This window comes from Cervus elaphus, chromosome 29, assembly GCF_910594005.1.
Source record: "Cervus elaphus chromosome 29, mCerEla1.1, whole genome shotgun sequence".
In the NCBI taxonomy this organism is placed as follows: domain Eukaryota; kingdom Metazoa; phylum Chordata; class Mammalia; order Artiodactyla; family Cervidae; genus Cervus; species Cervus elaphus.
In genome coordinates this window covers 62,673,393-62,683,582 of record NC_057843.1, presented here as the reverse complement: position 1 = coordinate 62,683,582, position 10,190 = coordinate 62,673,393, and the positions used below count along the sequence as shown (strand labels likewise).

The following is a 10,190-nucleotide window of genomic DNA, read 5'->3' as shown; positions in this document are numbered from 1 at the left end:
ATCACCAGCCCAGGTGGGATGCATGAGACAAGTGCTCGGGCCTGGTGCACTGGGAAGACCCAGAGGAATCGGGTGGAGAGGGAGGTGGGAGGGGGGATCGGGATGGGGAATACGTGTAACTCTATGGCTGATTCATATCAATGTATGACAAAACCCACTGAAATGTTGTGAAGTAATTAGCCTCCAACTAATAAAAAAAAAAAATTTATGACAAAAAAAATAAATAAATAAAGGTAATGGTCTTAAAAAAAAAAAAATGAAGTTCCTAGTTTGTTTTCTCTGTTTTTCTATAAAGAAAACATATATACAAGAAATACTATATATTTAAGTTGGTTCAAACATAACTGCAGTTTTGCACTGTTGAAATTTGCCAGTTGATATTGGAACACATTCTTAAGTAAATGTGGTTATGTTATACATCATTTTAATGCATGTATCATTCTTTATTTTTTTTGCTAATTACTTATTACTTGATGTTTATTTTATATTATTTTAGACTATGGACATGATATTAGACAGAAAGTAAATTTGAGCAATTTTCTTATTCTAATTCAAACTGGGTCATGAAACAGTGGAGACAACTGACAACATCAGTGACTCACTTGTCCCAGGAATTTCTAACAGACGTGTAATGCAGCGGTGGTTCGGGAAGTTTTTCGAAGGAAACAAGAGCCTTGAAGGTGAGGAGCATAGTGGCTGGCCATTGGAAGTTGACAACAACCAACTGAGAGCCATCATTGAAGCTGGTCTTCTTACAACTACACAAGAAGTTGCCGAACAGCACAACATCAACCATTCTATGGTCGTTAGGCATTTGAAGCAAACTGGAAAGATGAAAAAGCCTCATGAGCTGATCGAAAATATAAAAAATTGTCAATATTGTAAAGTAATTAGCCTCCAACTAATAAAAATAAATGAAAAAAAATTGTCATTTTGAAGTGTCATTTTCTCTTATTCTGCACAACAATGAACCATTTCTCAATCGGATTGTGATGTGTGATGAAAAGTGGATTGTATATGGCAACCAGCAATGACCAGCTCAGTGGTTGGACCACAAAGAAGCTCCAAAGCACTTTTCAAAGCAAATTTGCACCCAAAAAAGGCTATGGTCACTGTTTGGTGGTCTGCTGTCCATCTGACTCCCTACAGTTTTCCGAATCCTGGTGAAACCATCGTATCTGAGATGCATGCTCAGCAAATCAGTGAGATGCACTGAAAACTGCAACACCTGCAGCGGGCACTGATCAACACAAAGGGCCCAATTCTTCTCCGCAACATCGCCTGACTGCACATTGCACACCCAACCGATGCTTCAGGAGCTGAACAAACTGGGTTTGCCTCATTAGTCACATTCGCCCGACCTCTCACCAACTGACTATAGCTTCTTCAACCATCTAGACAATTGACTAGCACTTCTTCAAGTATCTAGACAACTTTTTGCAGGGAAAACCCTTCCACAGGATGCAGAAAATGCTTTCCAAGAGTTTTGTAGAATCCTGAAGCACAGATTTTTATGCTACAGGAGTAAATAAACTTATTTTTCATTCGCAAATATGTTCTGATTGTAATGGTTCCTATTTTGATTAATAAGATGGGTTTGAGCTCAGTTACAATGATTTTAAATTCACAGTCTGAAACCACAGTACTTTTGTATGTATATATATAAATATATATATATATGAGATACATTGCAATTGATGAACTAATATTAATACATTATTATTAACTAAAGTCCATACTTTAGAGTTCACTCTTTGTGCTCCACATACTATAGGCTTAAGAAAAGTATAATGATATAATCCACCCCTATATGTAAGAAGTAGTTCTATTCACTTAAAACCCCCTTTGTTTCACCTATTCATCCCTTCTTCACCTCTAACCCCTGGCAACAACTGATCTTTAAACTGTCTCCATAATTTTGCCTTTTCTAGAATGTCACATAGTTGAAATCATGTAGTATGCAGTCTTATAAGATGGTTTCTTACTTTGCAATATGCTTTTAAGGTTCTTCACATCTTTTTGTGGTTCAATAGCTTGTTTCTTTCAATGGCTACTATTATTTTATTGTCCAGAATAAACCTATTGAGGACATCATAATTGCTTCCAAGTTTCAGCAATTATGAATAAAGTTTCTATAAATATGCATGTGCAGGTTTTCATGTGAACATGAGTTTTCAACTCATTTGTGCACATATGAAGGAGTATAATTGCTGGATTATATGTTAAGAGTATGAATATGTTGTAAGAAACTATTAAATTGTCTTCCAAAGTGACTGTGCCATCTTGTATTTTCACAAGTGAGGAATAAGCATTTATGTTGCTCCACATCCTCATCAGTATTTAGTGTTGGCAGTATTTGGATTTTATATCTTTCTAAAGTGTATGCAGTAGTACATCATCGCTGATTTAATTTATGATTTTCTAACCAGACCACCTGACCCACCTCTTGAGAAACCTACATGCAGGTCAGGAAGCAACAGTTAGATCTGGACATGGAACAACAGACTGGTTCCAAATAGGAAAAGGAGTACATCAAGGCTGTATATTTTCACCCTGCTTATTTAACTTATATGCAGAGTACATCGTGAGAAGGTGTACTGGGCTGGAAGAAGCACAAGCTGGAATCAAGATTGCCAGGAGAAATATCAATAACCTCAGATATGCAGATGACCCCACCCTTATGGCAGAAAGTGAAGAGGAACTAAAAAGTCTCTTGATGAAAGTGAAAGAGGGGAGTGAAAAAGTTGACTTAAAGCTCAACATTCAGAAAACTAAGATCATGGCATCTGGTCCCATCACTTCATGGCAAATAGATGGGGAAACAGTGGAAGCCGTGTCAGATTTTATTTTTGGGGGGCTCCAACATCACTGCAGACGTGATTGCAGCCATGAAATTAAAAGACACTTACTCCTTGGAAGGAAAGCTATGACCAAACTAGATAGCATATTAAAAAGCAGAGACATTACTTTGCCAACAAAGATCCATCTAGTCAAGGCTATGGTTTTTCCAGTGGTCATGCATGGATGTGAGAGTTGGACTGTGAAGAAAGCTGAGCACCAAAGAATTTATGCTATTTTTTTTAACTTTATTAAAAATTATTTCAAAAAATATATTTCAATTCTGAGTAGAATTACTTGCCTAACATGCCTAATCATGGATACTAAAACTTTTTAGATGATTCAGGATCTGCCATCACCCTGCTATGACCCCTATGTCTGTTACACCTCCCGAGGTTCCACAAGAATCACAGTGGGCTGAAAGACTCAGTAGCATCAGTGGAAGTTCCAAATTCAATATTCCTACCTGGAGGTTTGTCAAAGAAGCAGCAAGATTTTTCCACTAGATGCTAGTATTTGGAATTGATGCTTTTGAACAGTGGTGTTGGAGAAGACTCTTGAGAGTCCCTTGGACTGCAAGGAGCTCCAACCAGTCCATCCTAAAGGAGATCAGTCTTGGGTGTTCATTGGCCACCTCATGAGAAGAGTTGACTCATTGGAAAAGATGCTGGGAGGGATTGGGGGCAGGAGGAGAAGGGGATGACAGAAGATGAGATGGCTGGATGGCATCACCAACTCATGGACATGAGTTTGAGTAAACTCCGGGAGTTGGTGATGGACAGGGAGGCCTGGCGTGCTGCGGTTCATGGGGTCGCAAAGAGTCTGACAGGACTGAGCGACTGAACTGAACTGAATGGTGAATGACGCTAAGCATTTTTTCACACTCTTACTTGCTATCTGTATATCTGCCTTGGGGAAGTGTATCTTAAGATCTTTGTCCATTTTTAATTGTTTTTCTATTGTTCAGTTATAAGAATTGTTTGTATATTATAGGAATCAGTCTTTTATCAGATATCTTTTTACAAATATTTTTCCCAGTCTATGGCTTGACTTTTCATTCTATTAACAGTGTCTTTTGTAAAGTAGAAGTATTTTATTTTAATTAAGACCTATAGTAAGCAGGAATAGAAGGAACATACCTCAACATAATAAAAGCTATATATGACAAACCCACAGCAAGCATCACCCTCAATGGTGAAAAATTGAAAGCATTTCCCCTGAAATCAGGAACAAGACAAGGGTGCCCACTCTCACCACTACTGTTCAACATAGTGTTGGAAGTTTTGGCCACAGCAATCAGAGCAGAAAAAGAAGTAAAAGGAATCCAGATAGGAAAAGAAGAAGTGAAACTCTCACTGTTTGCAGATGACATGATCCTCTCCATAGAAAACCCTAAAGACTCTACCAGAAAATTACTAGAACTAATCAATGAATATAGTAAAGTTGCAGGATATAAAATTAACACACAGAAATCCCTTGCATTCCTATATACTAACAATGAGAAAACAGAAAGAGAAATTAAGGAAACAATACCATTCACCATTGCAACAAAAAGAATAAAATACTTAGGAGTATATCTACCTAAAGAAACAAAAGACCTATACATAGAAAACTATAAAACACTGATGAAAGAAATCAAAGAGGACACAAACAGATGGAGAAACATACCGTGTTCATGGATTGGAAGAATCAATATTGTCAAAATGGCTATTCTACCCAAAGCAATCTATAGATTCAATGCAATCCCTATCAAGCTACCAACGGTATTTTTCACAGAACTAGACCAAAGAATTTCACAATTTGTATGGAAATACAAATAACCTCGAATAGCCAAAGTAATCTTGAAAAAGAAGAATGGAACTGGAGGAATCAACCTGCCTGACTTCAGACTCTACTACAAAGCCACAGTCATCAAGACAGTGTGGTACTGGCACAAAGACAGAAATATAGATCAATGGAACAGAATAGAAAGCCCAGAGATAAATCCACGAACCTATGGACACCTTATCTTTGACAAAGGAGGCAAGGATATACAATGGAAAAAAGACAACCTCTTTAACAAGTGGTGCTGGGAAAACTGGTCAACCACTTGTAAAAGAATGAAACTAGAACACTTTCTAACACCATACACAAAAATAAACTCAAAATGGATTAAAGATCTAAATGTAAGACCAGAAACTATAAAACTCCTAGAGGAGAACATAGGCAAAACACTCTCCGACATAAATCACAGCAAGATCCTCTATGACCCACCTCCCAGAATATTGGAAATAAAAGCAAAACTAAACAACTGGGACCTAATGAAACTTAAAATCTTTTGCACTACAAAGGAAACTATAAGTAAGGTGAAAAGACAGCCGTCAGATTGGGAGAAAATAATAGCAAATGAAGAAACAGACAAAGGATTAATCTCAAAAATATACAAGCAACTCCTGAAGCTCAATTCCAGAAAAATAAATGACCCAATCAAAAAATGGGCCAAAGAACTAAACAGACATTTCTCCAAAGAAGACATACAGATGGCTAACAAACACATGAAAAGGTGCTCAACATCACTCATTATTAGAGAAATGCAAATCAAAACCACAATGAGGTACCATTACACACCAGTCAGGATGGCTGCTATCCAAAAGTCTACAAGCAATAAATGCTGGAGAGGCTGTGGAGAAAAGGGAACCCTCTTACACTGTTGGTGGGAATGCAAACTAGTACAGCCACTATGGAAAACAGTGTGGAGATTCCTTAAAAAACTGGAAATAGAACTGCCATATGACCCAGCAATACCACTTCTGGGCATACACACTGAGGAAACCAGATCTGAAAGAGACACGTGCACCCCAATGTTCATCGCAGCACTGTTTATAATAGCCAGGACATGGAAGCAACCTAGATGCCCATCAGCAGATGAATGGATAAGGAAGCTGTGGTACATATACACCATGGAATATTACTCAGCCGTCAAAAAGAATTCATTTGAACCAGTCCTAATGAGATGGATGAAGCTGGAGCCCATTATACAGAGTGAAGTAAGCCAGAAAGATAAAGAACATTACAGCATACTAACACATATATATGGAATTTAGAAAGATAGTAACGATAACCCTATATGCAAAACAGAAAAAGAGACACAGAAATACAGAACAGACTTTTGAACTCTGTGGGAGAAGGTGAGGGTGGGATGTTTCAAAAGAACAGCATGTATACTATCTATGGTGAAACAGATCACCAGCCCAGGTGGGATGCATGAGACAAGTGCTCGGGCCTGGTACACTGGGAAGACCCAGAGGAATCGGGTGGAGAGGGAGATGGGAGGGGGGATCGGGATGGGGAATAAGTGTAAATCTATGGCTGATTCATATCAATGTATGACAAAACCCACTGAAATGTTGTGAAGTAATTAGCCTCCAACTAATAAAAAAATTAAAAATAAAAAAAAGACCTATAGCATTTTACACTGAATTCCATGACCCATTTTGAGATCCATTTAATGTATACCAAAACTGTAAGGTCTTCCTCTAAATTCACTTTTTCGGCATGTAGATATTCAGTTGTTCTAGCACCAAAATAACATAAAGAGAAATAGACAATCTGAATCAGCCTATATATACTAAAAGATTTGAAACTATAATTAATAACCTTCCAAAAAGAAAGCACTAGGGTCACATGGGTTCACTGGTGAATTTTAGCAAAACATTTTGGGGAAAATGCATGCTTGTTCTCTAAAAATAGAACTAGAATGAATACTTCCTAACTCATTTTAGGAGGTCAGCATTATCATAATATCAAAAGCATACAAAGCATTATAAAAAAAAAGGAAAAATTCAGACAAATGAATATAGTTGCAAGAATCTTGAACAAAATATTAGTCAATCAAATTCAATTATGTATGAAGAGAATCATACACCATGAACAAGTGGGGCCTATTCCAGGTATACAAAGCTGGTTTAACACAAGAAAACAAATTTGTGTAATTCATCATATAAACAGGTTAAAGAAAAACTATAAAGTGATACTAGCAGATATAGAAAAGGGATTTGACAAATCCAATGTTTATTCATGACAAAAGCTTTCAGTAAACTAGAAACACAAGGGAGCTATTGCAACTTGATGTTGAGAATTTATAATACACCTACAGATAATACAATATTTATTAGTGAGAATCTAGATGCTTTCTCACTAAGATTAACAACAAGGCAAGGGTATCCCTTCTCAACACATTTTTTAACATTGTCTTAGAATTCACAGCTAATATAATTAGACTAAAAATCAATTAAAAATATATAAATCAAAAGGGAAGAGATAAAGCTGTCTTTGTAGCTGATCTACATAGCATGATCAGCTATGTAGAAAATCTTGCAGAATCAACCAAAAAACTTTGGGAACTAAAGCAATTATAGCGAGGTTGCAGGATACATATTCACATATAAAAGTTAACTGCTTTCCTGTATACGAGCAATGAACAATTGGGTTTTGAATTTTAAAAAAAAGTATCATTTACATTAGCACCCAAAATGAAATACTTAGATATAAATATGTACTATACCTCAATGAGGAAAAACTACAAACCTCTGAGAAAAGAAATCAAATAATTTAAATAAATGGAGGGATACTCATGTTCATGTATAGGATGACCAAAAGTATTATGATGATGCCAGCTCTTCCCAATTTGAGCTACAGATTTAATATGTGTGTCTCAGTCGCTAAGTCATGCCCAACTCGTTGCAATCCCCTGGACTATAGTCTGCCAGGCTTCTCTTTCCATGGAATCTTCCAGGCAAGAATATTGGAATGGATGGTCATTTCCTCCTCCATGGAATTTTCCCAACACAGGGATCAAACCCACAATTTCTGCATCTCCTGAACTGGCAGGTAGATCTAGATTCTTTACCACTGAGTCACCTGGGAAGCCCATAGATTTAATTAATCCCAATCAAAATCAAAAGTTATTTTGCAGATATTGACAAATTGATTCCAGAGTTTATAAAAACCCAGAATGGATGACACAATCTTGAAGAGGAAGAACAAAGTTGGAGACAACAACATCAAGACTTACTACAAAGTGATAGTAATTGGGACAGTGTAGTATGGACATGAGAATAGACAGATACATCAATGGAACTGAACAGACTGCCCAGAAATAGACCCAGACATACACAGTAAACTGATTCTGACAAAGGAACAGTAGCAATATGAAGAACAAAGACTGTTTTTTCAACAAGTGGCCCTGAAATAACTAAACATCTACATGCAGAAAGGAAAAAAAAGTAAATTTATAAGTAAACCTTACACCTTTTAGAAACATTCAAAATAAAAATGAATTTGCTCAGTCATGTCTGACTCTTTGTGTTCCCATGGACTACAGTCCTACCAGGCTCCTCCGTCCATGGGATTTTTCCAGGCAAGAGTCCTGGAGTGGGTTGCCATTTTCTTCTGCAGGGGATCTTCCCAATCCAGGGATTGAACCTCCATCTCCTGCATTGCAGGTGGATGATTTGCCATCTGAGCCACCAGGGAAGACTTTACTTAAAATAAAAGTGAAAGTCGCTCAGTTGTGTCCGACTCTTTGCGACCCCATGGACTATGCAGTTCATGGAGTTCTCCAGGCCAGAATCCTGGAGTGAGTAGCCTTTTCCTTCTCCAGGGGATCTTCCCAACCCAGGGATCGAACCCAGGTCTCCTGCATAGCAGGTGGATTCTTTACCAGCTGAGCCACAAGGGAAGCCCTAAATATAAAGCATAGATCTAAATATAAAATGGGCTTCCCAGGTGGCCCTAGTGATAAAGAACCTGCCTGCCAATGCAGGTAAGAGACATGTTCCATCCCTGGATGGGAAGATCCCCTGGAGGAGGACATGGCAACCCACTCCTGTGTTCTTGCCTGGAGACTCCCATGGACAGAGGAGCCTGACGGGGCTTCAGTCCATAGGGTCACAAAGAGTCGGACATGACTGAGTGACTTAGCATGCATGCACGCACACAAATATGAAACACAAAGCTATAAAACTTCTGGAAGATAATATAAGAGAAAATCTTCCAACTCTGCAACATTCTTGGAAAGGCAAAACTATGGAGACAGTAAAAAAATTAGGAGTTGTCAGGAATTAGGGAAAGAGATGCAGTGATGAACAGGTAGATCATAGGAATTTCTAGGGTAGGGCAGTGAAAATATTCCGTATGAGATTGTAGTGGCCAATACCTGTCCTTATACATTTATTCAAACCCATAGAACAAACAACACAAATAGTGAACTAATGCAAAATTTAATTAATCACAATATATCAGTATTGCTCATCAATTGTAAAAATGTGCCTCTAATGCAAGGTGTTAGTAACAGGGGAAAGGGGGAAGGAGTATTGTCAATGAAATATATGGTATCTCTATGCATATCTGCTTAATATTTCTGTAAACCTAACATTGCTCAACAAATAAAGTTTTTTGATTTACAAATAATAGACAGAGTTGGAGATTCATATCAAAGTGCTGATTCATGAAGGTTTTAAAGATTTAACAAAAATGCAGTAAGTGATAGTTTAGGGTTGGGAGGGATTGGGATTTCTTCTTGCTGTGACAAAATTGTTTTAAAGTTAACCATGGAGATGATTGCACATATCTGTGAGTATACTAAAAATTACTGAACTACATACTCTAAATAGGTGAGTTGTAGTCCTATGTCAATGATATCTTAATACATTTGGCTTAAAAGTTAAATGTCCTAAATCTGTGTTATTTAATTAACAGCAGTTTTTCTATTCCTGAAGTTTATGCTATAAGGTTCTAACATCTGACTTCCTTCTTGGACATCAATAATGTTTAAAAGCATAAAATTCCAGAGTAAACATCAATTTTTTTTTTTAATTTTCAATGACAGAAGAATCACAGATGCATTGACCGAGAGTCATTAAAATATTTTCCCTCTGGATCACAGACTAATGAGCAAGATTTTCATGTCACTACTGATGACAATATTAATTTGGAGTGAAGCTTTCAGTACTTACTTTTGAATGAAAACAGTTACAAAACCCTCTTCCCCAAACACACACGTGCACACACACAAATGCGGAAGAATGCATCCTCCTTCATGAAGCTACCAACTCAGCTGCTTTTAATGAAGGACATACAAAACGCGGAGTGCATTACAAATATCCATTCCTGTCATCACCTCAGTAAGAGATGAGCAGCTTTATCATCAGAGGAAATTGAGAGAAAGAAAGAACAGATGCACATCTGGATTATAGGGACACCTACATAAGCAGCGCCCTAAATGGAAGGCTTGCCTCCAGAAAGACATTAAGTGTTAGAAGAAACACCAGAGCAACAGAAAGGAAGAAGCTTTGGAGAACCTAATGACTTTC

The 10,190-nt window shown here is 37.4% G+C and overlaps 1 pseudogene; it reads left to right on the top strand.

Moving 5' to 3' along the window:
• The first annotated feature begins 631 nt into the window (after nucleotides 1-631).
• Nucleotides 632-10,190, top strand: part of LOC122685921 — a 64,908-nt pseudogene continuing 55,349 nt past the window's right edge.